Source organism: Erinaceus europaeus, chromosome 10 (genome assembly GCF_950295315.1).
Source record: "Erinaceus europaeus chromosome 10, mEriEur2.1, whole genome shotgun sequence".
In the NCBI taxonomy this organism is placed as follows: domain Eukaryota; kingdom Metazoa; phylum Chordata; class Mammalia; order Eulipotyphla; family Erinaceidae; genus Erinaceus; species Erinaceus europaeus.
This window is the reverse complement of record NC_080171.1, coordinates 119,564,178-119,586,543: the sequence shown is the minus strand read 5'-3', so window position 1 is coordinate 119,586,543 and position 22,366 is coordinate 119,564,178. Positions and strand designations below refer to the sequence as shown.

General features: G+C 40.6%; 1 protein-coding gene across 8 annotated transcripts in view; it reads left to right on the top strand.

Annotated features, from left to right (window-relative positions):
* Positions 1-22,366, top strand: part of PTPRM (protein tyrosine phosphatase receptor type M) — a 770,521-nt gene that overhangs the window by 454,850 nt on the left and 293,305 nt on the right. The gene's annotated exons all lie outside the window — the stretch shown is intronic.

Here is a 22,366-nt window from a genome sequence, read left to right as displayed (position 1 = left end):
CCCCTCTCCCTCTCTCTCCCCCTCCCCCTCTCCGTCTCTCTTCCCCTCCCCCTCCCCCTCTCCCTCCCCCTCCCCCTCTCCCTCCCCCTCCCCCTCCCCCTCTCCCTCCCCCTCCCCCTCCCCCTCCCCCTCTCCCTCTCCCTCTCCCTCTCTCCCTCTCCCTCTCCCTCTCCCTCTCTCTCTCTCTCTCTCTCTCTCCTCCCCCTCTTCCTTTTCTCTCACTTTCTCTCTGTCCTCTAAAACAGAAGCAGCAGACCTATTGTGCAGGCATGGAGTCATAGCAATAATTCTCATGAAAAAAAAGTGTTTACAAATGTCACTGCTAATTTCTAACATTTCCTTATTTACCCAAACTACTCATTAAATTATCTTGTGTAACAACTTAGACAGAAAGCTAAAAAAAAAAAAAAACCAATAAATGATACTGTGTTTTTCATTTTGAGCTCTTTGTCCTTTGAAAAATCCATTCGGTGTTCTTAGAACAAATTAAAGGGCAAAGTTATATTCCAAATGCATGTAAATAGACAGTAAAGCATTTGTATTTATTTCAGGAAAATCTGTTATACTTCCTAAAATCGTTTGATTTTTTTTTTCTTGAAGCTAAATGGGAAATGTGATTTATTCTCCAGTGGGCCATCTGCCTGCACTCTGTCCCTAGCTGGTTAGCACACAGCAGTTTTATTAATGGGACTCAGCATGATTGTATTAAGGCTACAAAACTGTCATCTCAGGTGGAACAGTGGAACAAGGGAAGGAGAGCAAGGCTGGAGAATCACTATTATTAAATACAATCAGGACGTAATAATGCATTTTGTCTTAATAAGTTGCCTATTGTAAGGATTGGCATCCAATTGAATATAATGTTTAAACCTGATCATATGAAGTATGAATATATATATATGACAAAGAATTTGAAAAGAAAGGGGGAAGATATAGAGGAAGAGAGAAAGAAAACTAGGGCCAGGTGGTGGCGCACCTGGTTGAGTGCACATGTTACAATGCACAAGGACCTGGGTTCTAGCCCCCAGCCCCAACCTGCAGGGAGAAAGCTTTGTGAGTGGTGAAGAGGTGCTGCGAATATCTCTCTGTCACTCTCCCTCTCTGTCATCCCTTTTCCTCTCGATTTCTGGTTGTCTGTATCCAATAAATAAATAAAGATAATTTAAAAATCTTGAAAAAAAAAAAAAAAAAGAACTACAACACTGCTTCACTGCCAGTGACGTTTCCCCCCCGGCAGGTGTGGTCCTGGAGGTATATATATATATATATATATATATATATATATGTGTGTGTGTGTGTGTGTGTGTGTGTGTGTGTGTGTGTGTATTATATGCTGCATATAATATATGTATATGTATTTATATATGCCCTCTCCCTTACCCAGAGTCTTTTGTTTCATTACAACACACCACCACATCCAGCAAAAGTTTGGCTTTGTGTTTTCCCTTCCTTTCCTTGTTTCTTAAGGTCCACCTATAAAGGAAGTCACACAGGGTTTCTCATTCTCTTTTTGGCTTATCTCACTTAACATGATTCCTTCAAGTTCTATTCAAGGTGAGGCAAAGGAAATAACTTCATCACTCCAAACAGCTGAGTAGTGTCCATCGTGTGTGTGTGTGTGTGTGTGTGTGTGTGTGTGTGTGTGTGTGTGTGTGTGTGTGTAACAACTTCCTTAGTTATTCACTCATCCACCACTGGGAATGTGGGTTGATTAAAAGTTGGAGCTATAGGGGTCGGGCGGTGGCACAGCGGGTTAAGCGCATGTGGCAAAGCGCAGGGACCGGCTTAAGGATCCTGGTTCGAGTCCCCGGCTCCCCACCTGCAGGGGAGTCGCTTCACAGGCGGTGAAGCAGGTCTGCAGGTGTCTGTCTTTTTCTTCTCCTCTCTGTCTCCCCCTCCTCTCTCCATTTCTCTCTGTCCTATCCAACAACGAACAACATCAACAATGGTAATTAATAATAACCACAATGAGGCTACAACAACAAGGGCAACAAAGGGGGGGAAAATGGCTTCCAGGAGCAGTGGATTCATGGTGCAGGCACCGAGCCCAGCAATAACCCTGGAGGGGGAAAAAAAAAATCAAAAAACAAACAAAAAAAGTTGGAGCTATTAAGAATCATATTTCTGTGAACATGGACATACATATATCTGTTTGCATAGCTCCTTTTATTTCCTTTGGATAAATATCCATGAGAAAAATTGCTGGGTCACAGGATAGGTCCATCTCTAGTGTTCTGAGAAATCTCCAAACTGTTGTCCATAAGACTGGACCAATTTGCATCCCCACTGGCAATGTAGAAAGGTCTCTTTTTTTCTACACCAACCAGGTGCGCCACCACCCGGCTCCAGTCTTTTACTTCTGTGGTTTTAGCTACAAGCGTTTTCCTGTCCAGCTTTAGTAGGTTTTCACACAAGGAGAAGTGGTAAGAGCTCTCTGCATGGGAGTCGGGCTGTAGCGCAGCGGGTTAAGCGCAGGTGGCGCAGAGCACAAGGACCGGCATAAGGATCCTGGTTCGAACCCCGGCTCCCCACCTGCAGGGGAGTCGCTTCACAGGCGGTGAAGCAGGTCTGCAGGTGTCTTTCTCTCCCCCTCTCTGTCTTCCCCTCCTCTCTCCATTTCTCTCTGTCCTATCCAACAACGACAACAACAATAATAACTACAACAATAAAACAACAAGGGCAACCAAAGGGAATAAATAAATAAAAATAAATTTTTTTTAAAAAAAGAGCTCTCTGCAGTTCTTAATATTTAATTAAAACCTTGGCCATTGCAAAGTCTTATAGGACATTTTAGGATTGACATTTGGCTATTTTTCATTGATTTTTTGCTTGCCCATCAAATACATAACTTTTGAGCAGTTTTACATCCATGATGACTCATACTGCACAAAAAAGACTAGGGAGGTTCCAGGGATTGGCACACCTGGAGGAGTGCACCTGTTGCTATGCTCAAAGACCCAGGTTCAAGCCCCCAGTCCCCATCTCGAAGGGGGAAGCTTCACAAGTGGTGAAGCAGGGCTGCAGGTGTCTCTCCTCTCCATCGCTGTTCTCCTTCCCTCTCAGTTTCTCTCTGTTCTATCAAATCAAATAAGTTAATAAAGTTTTTTTTTAATGTCTAGGCCACTCTAGCATTTAGCAGATAGTTGATACCTGAATTTTTAAAAGCCAGGATATGATAGTTGAGCTGAAACCCAAAGATGAGAGAAAAAGGTGGTCATTTAGTAGGCTGGAAGGTCATTTAGTAGTCCAAGGGAAGGAGTACCCTTTAGAAAAACTGAGGCTAAGAGAAAGTAAGGAAATGGCCATCCTCGCAAATATAGTTAAATGCACACTCTAAGCAAGTGAGCTTTGACCAGCTAATTAGATTTATGTCTTTAATGTTTAAATTTGGGCTTTGTATCAGGTCAATAATTATGTAAGATATAGGAAATGCAAAATGATCGCAAAATTATTTTCATAATTTATTTTCTGAATATCATCCAGCACCTCTAGCCCAATTAAGTGTGTAATAAAGGCCTATTGAATTGATCCCCATCATTTGTTTTGTAAGCAGAAATAGTTACTACTGAAACTTCTGCAGATAAGACGCTAAAGGTATAAGACCTTTTAACGAGTGAAATGTATCAAGAACATGAAGGGTTTTAAATTTATATTTTACCCCTAAATAAAAGTTAAATACCATGGCCCTTTCATATAATGCACAAGCATTTAAAAAAATGGAAAGAAAAATTAGCCTTACCTTTACAGTAGAATCTGTCTTCTTTTTCTTTTCTTTTCTTTTTTTTTTTCCAAAGAGAAATGCTTTACTTGAAACTAAACCAGTGTTGGGAATTCAGCTTCCATCATGAAGGTGTCTATAATCCTCTAATCTCACACTTTTGTGTTGGCTTTTTTTGAAAATTACATCTCATGGTCCTTAGTGACACCCTCTTCCCCCTTTACATTCTATCCCCCCATCTCTGTGTTAATTCACTTTTCACCTTTTTTCTTTTTCTTTTTCGCTCTTGAGTCATTCCCTACTTTCCTTCTTAATTATCTGTCAGTGTCCTACCATGGTAGGACAAACTTCAAACTTCACCTAAAGTTCATCTAACTTGGGAGGTAGTATCTTGCTATCTAGTTCGTCACTCTCTAGGTCATTCTCCTCTTCAAACCGTCTTCCTGCTGAAATCACATAAATAGAGGCTCCGTACTGAGAAGGGACTATGCTGTTTTTGGGTCATCCCTAGTACAAGATCTTCTTCCCTCACCCCCTGCCACCTGCAGCTTCCAATACATACACACCTGCGTGAGCACACACAGACTCTCATCCTCACACACACGCCCCTGCTAGCTTGGCACTCCTCCTCCTCGAACCCCCCTCCACTCACACGCACATCTGGACTCAAACACACACATGCTGCCATCATATTCTCCCTCCCACGGCACTTTCCCAAACACCCTCTTGTTCTCACACAGACCATTCATGCACACAACGATCATGGCATTCACGATCCCATGTCCACATGTCCACACGTCCACATGTCCTGCCACTTGGGCTGCAGTTGCATCCACCCCCCTGCCTTCACACAACTCCCACAGAACTGCCATCATTGTTGTTCTTTGCTACCTGGGTTATTGCTGGGGCTCAGTACCAACACTACTCTACTGCTCCTGGAAGCCTTTTTCTTTTTCTTTCTATTTTTATGGAGAATGAGAGATTGGGGTGAGGGAAAGGGAGAGAGGAAGAGAGACTCCTGCAGCCTTCTCCCACCATTCATGAAGCTTCTTCCCAGCAATGTGTATACTGGGACTTGAACCCCAGTGGCAAGGCAGGATGGCATGTGGGCTCTTCTGGCCATGTGCCACCAGCCTAGCCCCCTCACGCATGTTAACACAGAGACTCACAATCCTCACACATTCGCACGCCCACACTCACAATTAGATGCCTTTCCAAGTGGATCCCAGATGTCTGTCCCTGAGAAGAGCCATTGGTGGCAGTGCAGCTCTGGTCTGCCCTGAGCTCTTGCCCAGCCTGCCTCAGACTTGGCCTTATCAAGCCATATGGTGACTGCTTGTTTTGCCAAACTGCTGGCCTTTTCTTGGCAAGGACTATCCTCTGTAATCTTACCTCTCCACTGACCACTCTGTTCCTGAATCAGGCATGGGCCTTGATTAATATTTGCTTTCAGGATAAGCAATTGGACATGGAAAGGCTGCTAAGGAGACAAATAGAAGACCAGATTTGTGCATTACTTTAGTCATTGGGAAGAGGGACTTAGAGGAGGTAAAGGTGTTTATATTATTTTTTTATATTTATTTATTTTCCCTTTTGTTGCTCTTGTTTTTTTTAATTGTTGTTGTAGTTATTATCGTTCTTATTGATGTCATTGTTGTTAGGTAGGACAGAGAGAAATGGAGAGAGGAGGGGAAGACAGAGAGGGGAGAGAAAGACAGACACCTGCAGACCTGCTTCACCACCTGTGAAATAACTCCCCTGCAGGTGGGGAGCTGGGGGCTCAAACTGGCATCCTTTTGCAGGTCCTTGCACTTCATGCCATGTGTGCTTAACCCGCTGTGCTACTGCCTGACTCCCTGGAAGTAAAGGTGTTTTATGTACTCTGGATCAGGAATCAATATGTTTTTTTTTTCCCATGTAGTTTCTCTGGAGATGCCGTATCCCCACCACATATAGGGAGGGGCACTGGGGTGGAAGGAGGCTGTTGAGTGTTTCTAGGGTACTATCTCTGAGTTCTTACCAAAGGCTGATATCTTACTTAACATTAACTATAGTATGACCTTCCTGACATGACCATTCCATGGAACTAATTCTTTTGGACAGGCGTCCTCACACACTGCACTTGGATTGACCTGAAGTCTTTGATTAGTGCCTAGACTGTGTTTACTCCTGTGGTGTGACCTTGGGCCATCCCATGAGCTCTGAGTCTGTCTTAACTTGTGAAATCAGCAACTAACAGGAACTTGCCCATTTCACAGCCATGCTCCCTGATTTTAGCAATACGCTGAGAATTTCCAATTGTTACTGTACTTCAGCTTCTATGTCAGCACACTGACACTGCAGTTCTCTTAGATAAGATCTATGTTTGGGACCAGAGAGACAGTTCATCAGGTAAGATGCATGCCTTGCTGTGCCTTTGACCTTGGTTCAAGTCCCAGTGCCACATGGGAGGTGTTATAGCACCCTGTGGTATCTCTCTGTCTCTTTATCTGAATAAAAACTAGATGCTGCCTGGAACAGTGTGATCATGAAGTGTGTGCATGAAGGTCATGCTCTGCCTAAAATATAAATACATAATAAAATCTGTGTCTTAACAGTGACACAAAATTTTATTTATTTTTTATTTTCCCTTTTGTTACCCTTGTTGTTTATCATCGTTGTTGTTATTATCGTTATTGTTATTGGTGTCATTGCTGTTGGATAGGACAGAGAGAAATGGAGAGAGGAGGGGAAGACAGAGAAGGGGGAGAGAAAGAGATACCTGCAGACCTGCTTCACCGCCTGTGAAGCGACTCCCTTGCAGGTAGGGAGCCAGGGGCTTGAATTGGGATCCTTACACCAGCCCTTGCGCTTTGCGCTGTGTGTGCTTAACCCACTGTGCCACCACCCGGCTCCCAGCAGAGATACAAATTTTCATAATTCCATTTAAGTTTTAAGAGAGGTATTTTGCATAATTCACTTTATAAAATCATCAGAATTTTTGAAAACCTCTTATTCCATCATAACACTACAGATATGAGAAGGGATTATTGAAGTAGCTGCAAAAACAATTCTTTTGTAGGGAAAAAATGTTAGTAATCTTAAGATATACAACTAATCAGAGCATGGCGTTTTATCATTCTAGGTTTAAATCCTAACCCTTATTTGTCCTGTAATATCTACCTTTGGCAAGTTATGTGACTTTTCTGATTATCATTGTTTTCAGCCAATTAGTGTAGTAATAACATCTACTTCAAAGGACATCTGAGAAAATTCCTAACATGCAAGCAGAGTCAGGAAAGCATCTAGCATAGATATTTGCTCAATATCGGAAGGCTTTTATTATATTCCACTTAAAATCCTCTGGCTGGTAAGAAAATAACATGGTGGTCCTATTGCCTGGGGAGACAGCATAATGGGTATGCAAAAAAAAAAAAAAAAACTCATTCCTGAGGCTACAACAACCCTAGTTCAATCCCCAGCACCCCCACAAAACAAAGCTGAACAATGCTCTGGAGGAGGGGAAAATACAAAAACAGGAGAATAATGAGGTGGTCCCTTTCCATCTGTTACAGGATCTCAGGAGATTCTATAACTCCTAGTTATAGATTCTATACTAGTTATAGTTATAGATTCTATACTAACTAGGAGATTCTGTAACTCCTAGTTATAGATTCTATACTAGTTATAGTTATAGATTCTATACTAACTAGGAGATTCTGTAATTCCTAGTTATAGATTCTATACTAGTTATAGTTATAGATTCTATACTAACTAGGAGATTCTGTAACTCCTAGTTATAGATTCTATACTAGTTATAGTTATAGGTTCTATACTAACTAGGATATTCTATAACTCCTAGTTATAGATTCTATACTAGTTATAGTTATAGATTCTATACTAACTAGGAGATTCTGTAACTCCTAGTATAGTGTCCTGAAGAGTCGACATGATCCTGTGAATCATGAGAGAGGATAATAAAAAAACTCAATACCTGTTGTGACTTGAACTGTTTTTAATCCTTTATGAGATTATTTATAGTTATTTAGAGCAGACTTTGTAGTCAGATGCTAGCACCTCTACTTACAGTGAAACACCTGATCTAGCGCACTTCATAGATGTGACTGTCCCAGCCCCAAGTCCATGTACTCTGCCTGGAACTCCATGTGGTCTGTGAGTTCCTGTGAACCATCAAACCAGGCCCATCCCAGAAGCCATCTCACTGCCCTTGTCTCTGTCATTTTCTTCCATACTGACTCACTTGGGAATGATAACAATCATTTAATCTATGTCATTGCTGTGCTCTAAATCTGAACACTTAATTTAGCACTGGACTTCTAAGTAACCTTTTAAGGAAAAGTGTCTCTGTATTAGGACATTACTCAGAATTAAATTTGAGCAATTGTGTGTACATATAGCTTGGGTCCCTGAATGAGTCTTCCACCTCAGGATAGCAGCTCTCAGCTTGCCTGCACTACCACCATGAAGGGCCTCACCCTAACCCCTAAACTCAACCACAAGCCCACTGAGTCATGCCTGAGCCCTGGTCCATGTTCCACTGCTTTCTGGCAACCTGCCTAACTCACATATGTGCATCCAGGGACGCCAGAGGCCTCACTATTAGTCCACATGTTTTCAATTAAAGTGATAAACTCATGGAAGAAAACCCCAGTGAAAATGGAAGGCCAAGAGACCAGCCTTCAAAGGATACTAGGAGTCAAAACCCAGAAGAAATAAAATAAGCCAGAGTCAAAATAGAGGAATTAATTGTAGCATCAACCAAAGTGCATGCCATAATAACACAGCAAAATAGCACAATAGCAGAGCCAAAAGCCACAAAAGCAGGGCAAAGTCACACAATAAATGAACTAAGAGCTGCAATAGCTGAGCAAAGGACAAAATAAGTGAACTCATAAATAGAGTTCAAAGTCTTTCAAGCTGAACAACAGAGACTGAAGAAAGAATCAAGAAGAGTGAAAATGAAGTAGGAAAAACTAACAAAAAAAGTGGCAGATGTAGAGAAGGGCTAAGAGACAATGAAAACAACAAACACCAGAGACATGTGTGATGACTTTAAGCAGAACAACATTAGAATCTTCAGCTTACCAGGAAACCAAGAAATAAAAGAATGAATACTTGATGAAATAAAAGCAGGAAACTTCCCCCAGATAAAAAAAAAAAAAAAAGGGAAACATAAAGATACAAGAAGCTCAGAGAGTACCAAACAAAATGATCCAGATATGCATACACCAAGGCACATTATAACTAAACTTACAAAAACTAAAGATAAAGAAAAGTACTGAAAGCAGCAAGGAAAAAAAAAAAAAGTAATGTAAAGCCATATGCAGATTTCTCGACTGAAACTCTAAAGCCAGAAGAGAATAATGGCAAGAGCACTAAAGGAGAAATGCTTCCAAGTAAGAATACTCTATTCTGCTAGAATAAGAGCACTAAAGGAGAAATGCTTCCAAGTAAGAATACTCTATTCTGCTAGAATCTCTTTCAAATTGGAGGGAGGAATAAAAACATTCTCAGAAAAGGAGCAACTGGTACAATTACAACAAAACCAAACTTACAGAAAATTCTAAAGGGACTTTTATAAAAACAAACACAAACACAAGAATACTCAACAACCATATAAAATAATGACACTGAAACACCTTAAATGTTAATGGTCTGAATTCACCCATCAAAAGACACAGAGTTGGAATGTGAATCAAAAACATGATCCAACCATATGCTGTCTGGAGGAGACAATGCTTAACTCAACAAGACAATAACAGGATCAAAGTGAAAGGAGGGAAAACTGTCATACAATCATGCTGTCTCCCCATCTCTTATTATTTATTCATTGTTTTTAAGCTGATATATTTTTTTGGAAAAACACAGTTACATGACATCAGCTCAGTGTTTAGCAGAGAAATGTTATACATTCAAAGAAGTTGGATTAAACTAATTTTTCCTAATGCTGTACAATATTTTAATCAGTTAGCCAATTTTTGTTGTTGATAAATATTATATTCTTTTTTCATTTCACCATTTAAAATGGTCTCCAAAGAATCAAGAAATATCTGTTCTTTAGAAGTGTCTGCATATAACTTCTTAATTGTTGTCCCTTTTTGAGGAAAGGTAAGCTGCAAGAGCATGGTAAACGTTGTTATGCTAGACCCTCTTTTGTCACAATTCCTAGATCCTTTTACAAGGTGCTACTTGATGCTAAAATAGTTTAAGGAAAGGAGCTCTCACTATCTGACTTTCAACCTAAACTTTTCTCTGTTTCATTGGAGTTTACAAAATCAGAAAGATGAAAATGCCTTTCATCCAGTGGTGAAACTTTAGCTCTTTTATTACTCTGTTGGCTTATTTTTTATTACTTATTTTAGCAAAATTGCTACAGTGTGTATTAACGAAAGGTGCTAAATTCCTTCCTACCACCACTTCTACCCTCCCATTACTTGATGTGAAGTGAATTTTATTGTATTAAGCAGTAATACTCTGGATTCCTTTCCTGCCAGGAAACAAAGATCATTTTTATTAATGTTGCTTCTGTGATGACAATGTCAGTCATGTCTTTGAAAATTCATTTTGGAAACCAAGTTTGTTCTTCAAAAACCCTTGAAAAGAGATTTCAAAAAATGGCAGGGGAAGATAATCATAGTAGAGTAGATGTATTTGAGCATTTATACAATGAAACTTAATTTAACTTTCCCTCAAACTGGCTTTTGTTCATGAAAATATGCAGCATGACTTTCCTTCCTCTGTTTTTTTTTTTTTTTTCAAAATTTCTTTTCTCCAATTTAATCTTCTCTGAAGGATTCTATGCATTAAATCAGAGTTCGGTTTTATTACCAGGGCCGACACGGCAGGAACACCCCCGAGCAGAGGTCTCTTATAAGGGCTGAGTCTGGAATGAGGGAAAGAGATAACCTATACGTAGGTATTCTTAATGCGAAGTTCTACCAGCGCCATGCCCAAACAGCAAAACACATTTAGAATATTTATGGTTTACCTTATGATTTCAATGGATGTCCAATGTAATTTTAATCAATAGAGAAATTATGTATCTTGTAACCAGAAGAGTGACTATAGAAAGAAGAAGGGATGGGGCAAGAGATAGCGTAATGGTTATGCAAAGACTCTCTTGTGCATGAGGCTTTAAAGTCCCAGGTTCAGTCCCCCAAACTACCATAAACCAGAGCTGATAGAAAAGAAGGAAGAGGGAGTCGGGCTGTAGCACAGCGGGTTAAGCGCAGGTGGCGCAAAGCACAAGGACCGGCATAAGGATCCCGGTTCGAACCCCGGCTCCCCACCTGTAGGGGAGTCGCTTCACAGGCGGTGAAGCCGGTCTGCAGGTGTCTGTCTTTCTCTCCCCCTCTCTGTCTTCCCCTCCTCTCTCCATTTCTCTCTGTCCTATCCAACAACGACAACAACAATAATAACTACAACAATAAAACAACAAGGGCAACAAAAGGGAATAAATAAATAAAATAAATATTTTTTAAAAAAAGAAAAAAAAAGAAAAGAAGGAAGAAAAGAGAGAAAGAGAGAGAGAAAGATGAAAGAAAAGTTTCAAATTGGCCTGTTAGAGATTAATGGGGAACAGAAGTCAAGGCTGCGCATATTTGTACTTTTCCACCCACCCTACAGAGTGGAGGTACCCCCTTCCAGTTTGTCTCTTCAGATAGCATTGGGAGTCAGGACAGCTTGCTGTTGAATCCAGAAACATGTTATATTGTACCAGGGAGTAGACAGTAAGGGGAAAGGGAGGATAATCCAGCTGTTCTTTGGATTCTTCTTACGATAATTTAAGGGACTCGGGTAGGATATCTACCATGACTTCTGCAGGGATCTGAGCTAGGAGCTGCCCTATTCTAAAGTCTCCTCTGTTACTGATGAAGGATCTACTGAGTTAATGGCAGGTGTTGCAGAAAACTGTGTGTAATTATGATGGAAAAACTTGGAACTTGAGTAGGATTGGGTTGACACAAATGGTTGGAATACCTAGAGACTACGTTTGGAATCTAAAGAAATGAGTTTTTCTACTTGTCATTAGTGCTTAAAAGAAGACATATTTGAGTTTTTATTTACCTGAAGATATCATTGTTTTGCACACTAAAAAAAAGTTATTGAAAATACATTTCTTGTAGCATTATATACGTTTTGGACAAGTCTGTTTATAAATTCACGTTATACTTACACTGTGTTAGGTTTACCATTGTAAGTCTATTTCCAGCCTTCACAGTACAATGACCTATTTTACCTCATTTATCTACCTTTCTTGCCCCTTTTCTTCTGCTGTTGCTTATTTTTAACAGGGGGCCAGATGACTTGGTGATTTGCAGCAAATGCTAGAACAGTCTTTGGGTCATTTGGATGTTAAGTGGGCCAAATGTCCCCATTGAAGTAGATGCTACAAACATTTTTGATGTGGACATTGATGTTCCCCTTGGTCCCACTAAACTTCATAAAACCCTTATCAAATTCTTATCACATTAATTAGAATGAGCTGTTTGATGCCCTTAGACTGGGATTTTCAAGGACAAGGTCAGTGTATGACTCATACCTTTTTTTCATCTCCCCTCTAGGTCTGCCAAAGGATCTGTAATGCAGGATAAATATTGTGGAGAGGAGAGATGAATAAGACCTTTTTTGTTTGTTGGTTTTTCTTCATGTATTGGTGATACAATGTGCTTGATCTTATACCAGAACCTAAAATGTTAGACCTTGAGGCAACCACCAATATTCCTCCTCTCAAATTCTATTATTTTAGATTCTGGAACAAGAACATGCAGGTCATGTGAAGGGAGGAGCACTAAGGGGAAGCTGGGGAGTCTAAGTCCCGATAGTGAGACAGAATGATGGTTTGGTACAGGGAGATACATACTAACACCTATCTTAGGGGAACATGGATTGTACTTTCATGACAGCAACTTGTAAAACAACAACATCCCCTTATGATAGTGACAGTGTAACTGGAAGAGAAAAAGAATTATTAGAATAAAACATATGAAGCTGTAAAACTTGATGGGATTTAGTCATCAGTAGATGATTTAATGGCAAAACTAGAACCAATTGCGGATGTGTGGGACTCCCAGTTGAGTTTCTTTCTGACCGTGCCCACCTGACTGCACCTAAATCTGTAATGGTTGCCTATGATTCTGTCTTAGCTGGCCTCAGTGTTACTACCAGGAGGGGACCCAAAGACCCTAAACTGAATGTAATACAAAGTGTACAAAACTGGAAATGCTTGTGTGGCATGGATAGCATTCTCATTCTACCTTAGGCTATTTAAGAGAACACACTTTAATCATTAGAGCTGACACTGAGTCATGATTTTATGTGTTTGTTATGCAATTGTGATAATTGAATTCTTATAAACTTAACTGAAGTGAATATGCAATATAGAACATCTTTATTGATGAAAAGGGGGAACTAAAGAAATCACACTTAAAAAATGTTCTACCTACAGTGAATTTACTTGAAATTTGGTGCATGTTGTGAAAATTAATAACAGGTGGCCTTTCACAGAATTTCCCAGTCTGAGTCTAATATTCTTTTATTATTCTAAACCTCCATAAGTAAAGGATTTTTTCTCTATGCCATTTTTTTCATAATAGGGAACTATAATTGAGTTCATATTTCTCATCCAACCTTTCAGCTGTAATTAATATTTTATTATATCAGATTTTATCACTAATGAGCAGAGCAGTGGGGTATTACTCTGGACGATCAAGCATACTTGTCTGAGAGTAAAGACAGAGATAATAGTTAACTTAGGAATTCTAGGCAGTCTTCTACTAATGAATTTTGTTTGAGAGAACATAGCATATATTTGTGGCGTCTCACAAATATTCCAAAGCAATGTATAGCTAACCTTATCGACATCAGAGTAGGACAAAGAGAAATTAAAATTATTCATTACCATGAGTCAACCTGTGCTGTACAGCATGTTAACCATTGCCTGTTGCTGGTGTAAAAATAGTTATCAATTGTTACTCACTCAGAAAATAGGACTAGACTTTGGGTCCCTTCCTCTTGAGTGTAGTGCTACGTGAAGGACTCATAAGAATCTTAGTCATGATGACAAACACATTAGACTGGACTTGTTCTTTTCTTTCTAGTTTTTAACTTGTGTGACAAAACTTTTAAAATGTGATTCAATTTTACCAGGCTGGCTGTTTCATTTTGGTAAATGTTGATGGGCTTAGGAAAAGTGTGTGCCGAACAAAGTACAAGAAAAACATTTTGGATTAGGGCTTAGGTGTGGCTCAGTGGGCTTCTGACTGAGTTTAGCAGTTAGGGTGAGGCCCTTCATGGTAGTAGCCAGTACGTTCATTTTGCATGTCTTATGTATATTTTATACTTTCTTTTCCCTCTAACTCCACCCAAAAACTAATGTTCAGAAATACATTAATATTAGTACTTCCTTATTTTTTTTTATTTCTTTTATTTAAGAAAGGATTAATTAACAAAACCATAGGGTAGGAGGGGTACAACTACACACAATTCCCACCACCCAATCTCCATATCCCACCCCCTCCCCTGATAGCTTTCCCTTTCTCTATCCCTCTGGGAGCATGGACCCAGGGTCATTGAGGGTTGCAGAAGGTGGAAGGTCTGGCTTCTGTAATTGCTTCCCTGCTGAACATGGGTGTTAACTGGTCGGTCCATACTCCCAGTCTGCCTCTCTCTTTCCCTAGTAGGGTGGGTCTCTGGGGAAGCTGAGCTCCAGGACACATTGGTGGGGTCTTCAATCCAGGGAAGCCTGACTAGCATCCTGATGGCATCTGGAACCTGGTGATTGAAAAGAGAGTTAACATACAAAGCCAAACAAATTGTTGAGCAGTCATGGACCCAAAGCTTGGAATAGTGAAGATGAAGTGTTAGGGAGGTACTCACTGCAAACTCTAGTGTACTTCTGCTTTCAGGTATATATTTTGCAGTAGTTTATGGATACGTGTGAACATAAGCTCTCTCTCACATAAACTGGTGTATATCTAGGTTTTGGGACTTTGTTAGAAAGTGAACCACCTGAGATGAAGTTAGAGTATACTATGAAAGGAAAGGTCTCACCCGAGTAATGAAGCTGAAGGGTTGTCATTCCACATGTGAAGTCTCTGGACACAGTCTGAGGTGAAGCATGTTGAGGTGGCAATCGTTGCGTTGGTTAGGTTGTGATCGGCAGATGCAATATTATTTGATATGGATTGGGAGAGGCATACAGGAAAGTGGGCCCTATCCAAGGGTTCCAGGACTGGGGGAAGTAGGGGCTCTATAGTGGAGATGTGAGGTTCCTGCTGTCTTAGGGTTCAAAAAGAATCGATAGTTAATGTTATCATCACATTATTTGGTAATTGGGTTAACTTTGAAAAGTCCTTTTGTTATGGTTTGCTGTACAGTACCCAGTATCTTGTATATAGCTGTGCTATTGGATGCTTCTAATCTACTTGGTCTAGGCTTTTGAGAGAGTCTGCATATCAAATACACAGCCTATATATTAAAAAGATTCAGTTTGTGTTTTGAAAAACTTTGAGACATACAATTGATTTTCCCCCTCTCATATTAATTAACTAGTGATTTATATGTCTACATTTTGCTAGAAGTGTACATAAACACCATTCCCACCACCAAAAGACTGTGACCCATCCCTCCCACCCACTCCCACCCCCCACTGGCCCAGGAAGCTGCATGTCTACCCCTCACCACAGGGTTTTTACTTTGGTGCCCTACTTACAATTTGGTCAGGTCCTGCTTTTAGTTTCCCTTTCAGATCTTCTTACTCAACTTCTGTTGATGAGTGGGATCATCCCATACTCATCTTTATCTTTCTGACTTAGTTCACTTAACATAATTCCTTCTAGCTCTGTCCAAGATGGGTCAGAGAAGGTGGGTTCATTGTTCTTGATAGCTGTATTGTATTCCATTGTGTATATATACCACAGCTTTCTCAGCCACTCATCTGTTGTTGGTCACCTGGGTTGCTTCCAGGTTTTAGCTATTATGAATTGTGCTGCTATGAACATAGGAGTACACACCTCTTTTTGGTTGGGTGTTATGGAGTCCTTGGGGTATAACCCCAGGAGAGGAATTACTGGATCATATGGAAGGTCCATGTCTAGCCTTCTGAGAGTTTTCCAGACTGCTCTCCACAGAGGCTGGACCAATTTACATTCCCACCAGCAATGTAAAAGGGTTCCTCTGTCCCCACATCCTCTCCAGCATTTGTTGCTGCTGTTCTTTTTGATGTATGCCATTCTTTCAGGAGTGAGGTGGTATCTTAGTGTTGTCTTAATTTGCATTTCTCTGACAATCAGTGACCTAGAGCAGTTTTTCATATGTTTGTTAGCCTTTTGGATCTCCTCTGTAGTGAATGTTTTGTTCATATCCTCTGCCCATTTTTGGATGGGGTCATTTGCTTGTTTGGTGCTAAGTTTGCTGAGCTCTTTATATATTTTGGTGATTAGTTTCTTGTCTGATGTCTGGCATGTGAAGATCTTCTCCCATTCTGTGAGGGGTCTCTCTGTTTGTTTAATAGTTTCTGTGGATGTGCAGAAGCTTTTCAATTTGATGTAGTCCCATTGGTTTGTTTCTGCTTTAGTCTTCCTTGCAGTTGGGTTTGATTCATCAAAGATGTCCTTGAGGTGTAGGTGGGAATTCTTTTATTTTTTTTTAGAGAGAAAGTAGTTTTTTTTTTTTTTTATCAAAACTTGCATATAAACCTCAAAGTCACAATTAGGCACCGTGAAACACACGTTACTCTGAATCCTTGAAATGATCAGAAGGGCAGACTTTAGAGGATTAGCAAAAGCAACAGTAAAGTGAATTATCACTTTTCTCCTTCCTCCTTCTCAGTCCCCCTTTCTACTGTCTACCTGCATAACACGCCCCTCCTCTCCCATAGTCCACGCTGCTAAGAAATAGAATAAATGGATAAGAAAAATGGACTTACAACTACAGGTTTAATCTTTAAATGAATTAGGACAAAACATTTAAAGTCAATTTCAAATCTGCAGCAGAATTCCTCTCAAAACTTCAAAGTTAAAGACCAAGAACATTTTTACCATGTTTTACAAACATGGAGTTTAACAAAGTCCATGGAAGATGTTCAGATATTCTTTTCTAGGTTAGGCTTCATGTGCTCCTCTGTATAAATGCAGATTTCTTATTCTCCTTGCAGAAACCTTAAAATTTTTGTTGCAGAAAAGCCTAGCATAAATTAAACTTGAAATTAAATTTCCTCCCATAACAAAGTCCTGATAAAGTGATGTCACATTTTTTGGCAGATTCATCTTTACTCTGAATTGTGCCTTCCGATTACAAGTTCCCTTGGATGACTCTGTGTTGCTTTAAATACCAGAGTACTTGAAGGGCACCACTAGAACTGTAATAAACAAGGAGAACCTGGAACATATTAAGATGACCAGAGAATCTTCATGCCACTCTCGAAACTAGAAACGTCTCAGTTTCCCATTCTTGAGACTTTGTGTTTTGTTTTTTTTTTAAAACAACCCTTTCATAAAAAACATCCAAATGATGACTTTTAAAGACTACTTTTGAGATTTCAGTTGCAGTTGGAAATAACATATTAATTGGTAAAATGAAGTTATTTATAAAAGTGAAAAAAAAATGTCAGTTTAAAGTTCTGGCCAGATACAGTTGACCTAGCTGTCAAGAATGTGCTAATTTCCGTCAGGAAGACAGGGAAGTGTGGCATTGGGCAGCAGATAGGATTTAGGTGTTTTTCATTAGAGCTTGGACTTTGATGAAGGAGAATAGAAAAGAGCTGCTTGACCTTTCAGTGCTTAAATTATTAAAGAGCAAATAGATTTGAAGTCTGGATGCTTGCAAATCTAATTTGTCTTGTGGAGCATAGTGAAAAGACTTTGGGTTAGAAATTGCTCTAGTCCTCTTATTCTTCCTTTAATATATTTGGAGCTGAATAGGTGGTAGCTGTTTAAAAAAGTAATATATCTGGGATTGAGTGTAGAGTATAATTGGTCAAATTTGGCTAAATTACAATTTAGTTCATAAATCACTATAAAGTTGATGCTTAAAAACTTATTTTGTATGCATATGCACTAGGTGATTTGTTTTAAATAAGTCATTTAATAATGATTGACAAGACTGTAGGATAAGAGGGGTGCAATTCCATACAGTTCCCACCACCGGAGAATCCCTTGTCCCATTCTCTCCACTGGAAGCTTTCCTACTCTCTCTAGGAGTATGAACCAAAGATCTTTATGAGTTCCAGAAGGTGGAAGGTCCAACTTCTGTAATTACTTCTCAGCTAAACATGGGCATTGACAGGTCAATTCATACCCCCAGCCTGTGTTTCCCTAGTCGGGTAGGCGTCTGGAGAGTTGAGGTTCCAGGACACATTGGTTGCCCAGGGAAGTCAGGATGAAGTCATGGTAGCACCTGCAACTTGGTGACTGAAAAGCATTAAGATATAAAGCAGAACAAATTATTAAATAATCAGGAACCTAAAGGTAAGAATAGAACAGATGGAACTAAGGGTCTTCATGTGGGAAGAAGCTAGGAAGTCTATTTTAGGTATATTCCAAGGAGCCCATGACTTTACTAATTTTTGCCTCAGCCCAATAACTAACATGCAGGTAGGTGGGTTAAAAGTATTGTCTAGGAAGATGGTGTCAGAGTTGAGAATAGGACTGGAAAACTGGATTAGGGCTGAGAGTAGTTCCCAAATATAAGGAAAGTATAGAAGTACCATTAACTATAAATCCCATCAATCTGACCTAAGGTATCTATTCATATTTGGTACAGGAGCCTGTGTAACCTCTGCATACCAGTCCATGGGGCTCACAGTCCATGGTCACAGCTGGGAACATTCTAGGCTGCTCTCATTTCAGGACCTGTCTTCCTGTAGTGGCAGAGTAGGCTGACCCAGCCTCCCTTCAGAAAGCGGGGCAGTGCCTACTGTCCTGGATAGGCCCACATGAGGGTTTATGATGATGTTCCTGATGGTAGTGGCTAGTGATGGTGGAGAGAGAGAGAGAGATTTATTAGCAGTCTAGGCCCATCATATCTGTATGGGAATCCCAGGATATTTAAGCTACAACACAATGTTCTTATGAGGACATGGCAAACAATGTATTATTGTTCAGTTTAAAGTGGGGCAGTAGGACACATCATGTACACCCAAAAACATTTGTTGTAATAAGCACAAATAACCCATCCTTGTAAGTTTAGAAGTTGGAGAGATGGACCTTAATAGATGGGAGTGATATAATATCATAGATAAAGCAAAGTAGCATTTGACCTTCAGAATTCTTTATCTAGTTGTATGTTATCCAACAAAAATATAATCTAACCAACAACCTCAAACTTTTTATTCTAATGTCCAATTCTATTGACACTTGAATATTCAATAAATTAATATAAAATAAACTCAGTATTACATTTTAATAAAGCAGAGAATATTTGTGAATACCGATATTGCCTCCCTGCTACTATACTTATACAAAATAGAAATCCCTTCTGGCTCATATTATACTTTCAAAAATACCTATTTCAAGTCTTACTTTATACTGAGCATCATGCTAACAGAAATGGCTAACCATGGCCCTTCTACAGGGACTTGCAAATCTGTGTTTGTGCTCACTTGCATGTGTGTTTAGAAAGAAAGGAAGGAAGAGAGAGAGAGGGCAGGAGGAAGGAAATAAGGCAGTCTAGCTTGTCTGGAAGACTTTGTGAGAACTGTGGTGGTGATCACTGAATGAGAGAGAGCATAGAACTCTGGTGGTAGGTACTTTATGGAACTCTCCCCTACAAATTTATAATCCTGAAGCTGTTACTAAGTCACTAATAAAAATGTGAAAATAGAATTGATATCCATGGCATATATCAAATAAGAGAGAAGGGCAGAATATAAAGTATACTTTTCAGAGCCATCATATAGGAAAACATAAAAGCCAAAGAAATGACTGATAATTCAAACCTCAGCTGCTAGTAGAATTAGGACTAGAGTCTAGACGGATGAATATTTCCACTGTCCCCAACCTCTAAAAAAGACATTTAAAAATAATGGTCATACTTTATCAATGCTATAATGTACAATATTAAACTTCTGTATGGGCCAACTTACGCCTATGTTCATTCTATTGGTCTTTGACCTTGGCCCTGGCCCTGAATTCTTATTATACTTGCTGCATGACCTGAGAGATAATTCACCTGGTACGGTGTATTGCTTTGCTTTGTGTGTGACCAGGTTCAAGTCCTGGCACCATATTCTTTTATATATATATATATAGGAAACATTGACAAAACCATAGGATAAGAGGGGAACAACTCCACACAGTTACCACCATCAGAACTCCACATTTCATCTCCTCCCCTGATAGCTTTCCTGTTCTTTATCCCTCTGGGAGTATGGACCCAGGGTCATTATGGAATGCAGAAGGTGGAAGGTCTGGCTTCTGTAATTGCTTCCCCGCTGAACATGGGTGTTGACCACATGGAAGATTCTATGGCACTGAATAAAGTACTGGCATTATGCTATCCCTCCGTGTGTGTGTATGTGTGTGTGTGTGTTTGTGTGTGTGTGTGTGTGTGTGTGTGTGTGTAACTGAATGAAAAAGTATCCCAGGAGTAGTGGAATCACATGTGCAGTTGACTTCAGCTCCACAAACTAGTAAGTTAATAAATAATCCATATAAAAATTCTTTGATTTTTCTCTCATGCAAGGTAAAAATTGAGCAATTAGAACAACTATATGCATCTGACAGAACTCAGTAAAAGGGACACTTTGTAACTCTCATCCAACTGTTACTGAAGAAAATAATATATTGCCTTTTATATAAACTAACAGTGAACATAGTTCTATTATTATGTCACCATGCACCTGCTGCAGTGACCTATGCAGGAGCTCTGTTCAGCAATCCCAAAGGCCTGCTGGCATCATGGGCAGTCAAGCAGAGTGGTGATCTTTACAGGCCAGAGAGCTGAGACTTCAGATGCTTGCAGTCCTGAGAGACTCCAAGCAGGACATGTCCAGCTCAACAGTTGCTGGGTCACAGAGTCACCGTCTTACTACAAAGGCTGTGAAGCGTTTATGTCTTTTCTTCCCATTGGATGACTATTGTAAAGAGTAAATGAATATAAGAAAATATGGAAAGTTAAACCTTAGCATGAAACACATTGTTTTATGGTATGCTAAAACTTCACCTGCATTCATCTAACTGTTACTGAAGAAGAGAATATATTGCCTTTTATATAAATTAACAGTGAACATAGTTCTATTATTATGTAATCTGAGTTGTCTGTAAACTCATCTTGTTGGGTATGATAAAAAACAATCTTCTGGTGGCCTGCTCATATAAACAGCAGAGATGATCCAAAATGTGCTTAATTTGCTGATTTTCATTTTTCTCAATAAATTGTACTGTGTGGGGTCAGAGTGTTGTGTGGGAGAACACTTCGCACTTTTGCTTTTCTCATTGAGCAAGTATGGCATGAGTGCCCATTTTTTACTGAGTATTTGTTATTAGCTATATTCAGAGTTTTCTTCTGCCTTGCCTTCCTTCCCTTCCCTTCCCTTCCCTTCCCTTCCCTTCCCTTCCCTTCCCTTCCCTTCTTCCCTTCCCTTCTCCTTCCCTTCCCTTCCCTTCCCTTCCCTTCTCCTTCCCTTCCCTTCTCCTTCCCTTCCCTTCTTCCCTTCTCCTTCCCTTCCCTTCTTCCCTTCTCCTTCCCTTCCCTTCTTCCCTTCTCCTTCCCTTCTCCTTCCCTTCCCTTCCCTTCTCCTTCCCTTCCCTTCTCCTTCCCTTCTCCTTCCCTTCCCTTCTCCTTCCCTTCCCTTCTCCTTCCCTTCCCTTCTTCCCTTCTCCTTCCCTTCCCTTCTCCTTCCCTTCCCTTCCCTTCTCCTTCCCTTCCCTTCTCCTTCCCTTCTCCTTCCCTTCCCTTCTTCCCTTCTCCTTCCCTTCCCTTCTTCCCTTCTCCTTCCCTTCTCCTTCCCTTCCCTTCCCTTCCCTTCCCTTCCCTTCCCTTCCCTTCCCTTCCCTTCCCTTCTTCCCTTCTCCTTCCCTTCCCTTCCCTTCTCCTTCCCTTCCTTCCCTTCTCCTTCACTTCTCCTTCCCTTCCCTTCCCTTCTCCTTCCCTTCCCTTCCCTTCTCCTTCCCTTCTCCTTCCCTTCCCTTCCCTTCCCTTCTCCTTCCCTTCCCTTCCCTTCCCTTCTCCTTCCCTTCCCTTCCCTTCCCTTCTCCTTCCCTTCCCTTCCCTTCTCCTTCCCTTCCCTTCTCCTTCCCTTCTCCTTCCCTTCCCTTCCCTTCTCCTTCCCTTCCCTTCTCCTTCCCTTCTCCTTCCCTTCCCTTCCCTTCTCCTTCCCTTCCCTTCTCCTTCCCTTCCCTTCCCTTCCCTTCCCTTCCCTTCCCTTCCCTTCTCCTTCCCTTCCCTTCTCCTTCCCTTCTCCTTCCCTTCCCTTCCCTTCTCCTTCCCTTCCCTTCTCCTTCCCTTCCCTTCCCTTCCCTTCCCTTCCCTTCCCTTCCCTTCCCTTCTCCTTCCCTTCTCCTTCCCTTCCCTTCCCTTCTCCTTCCCTTCCCTTCTCCTTCCCTTCCCTTCCCTTCCCTTCCCTTCCCTTCCCTTCTCCTTCCCTTCTCCTTCCCTTCTCCTTCCCTTCTCCTTCCCTTCCCTTCCCTTCCCTTCCCTTCCCTTCCC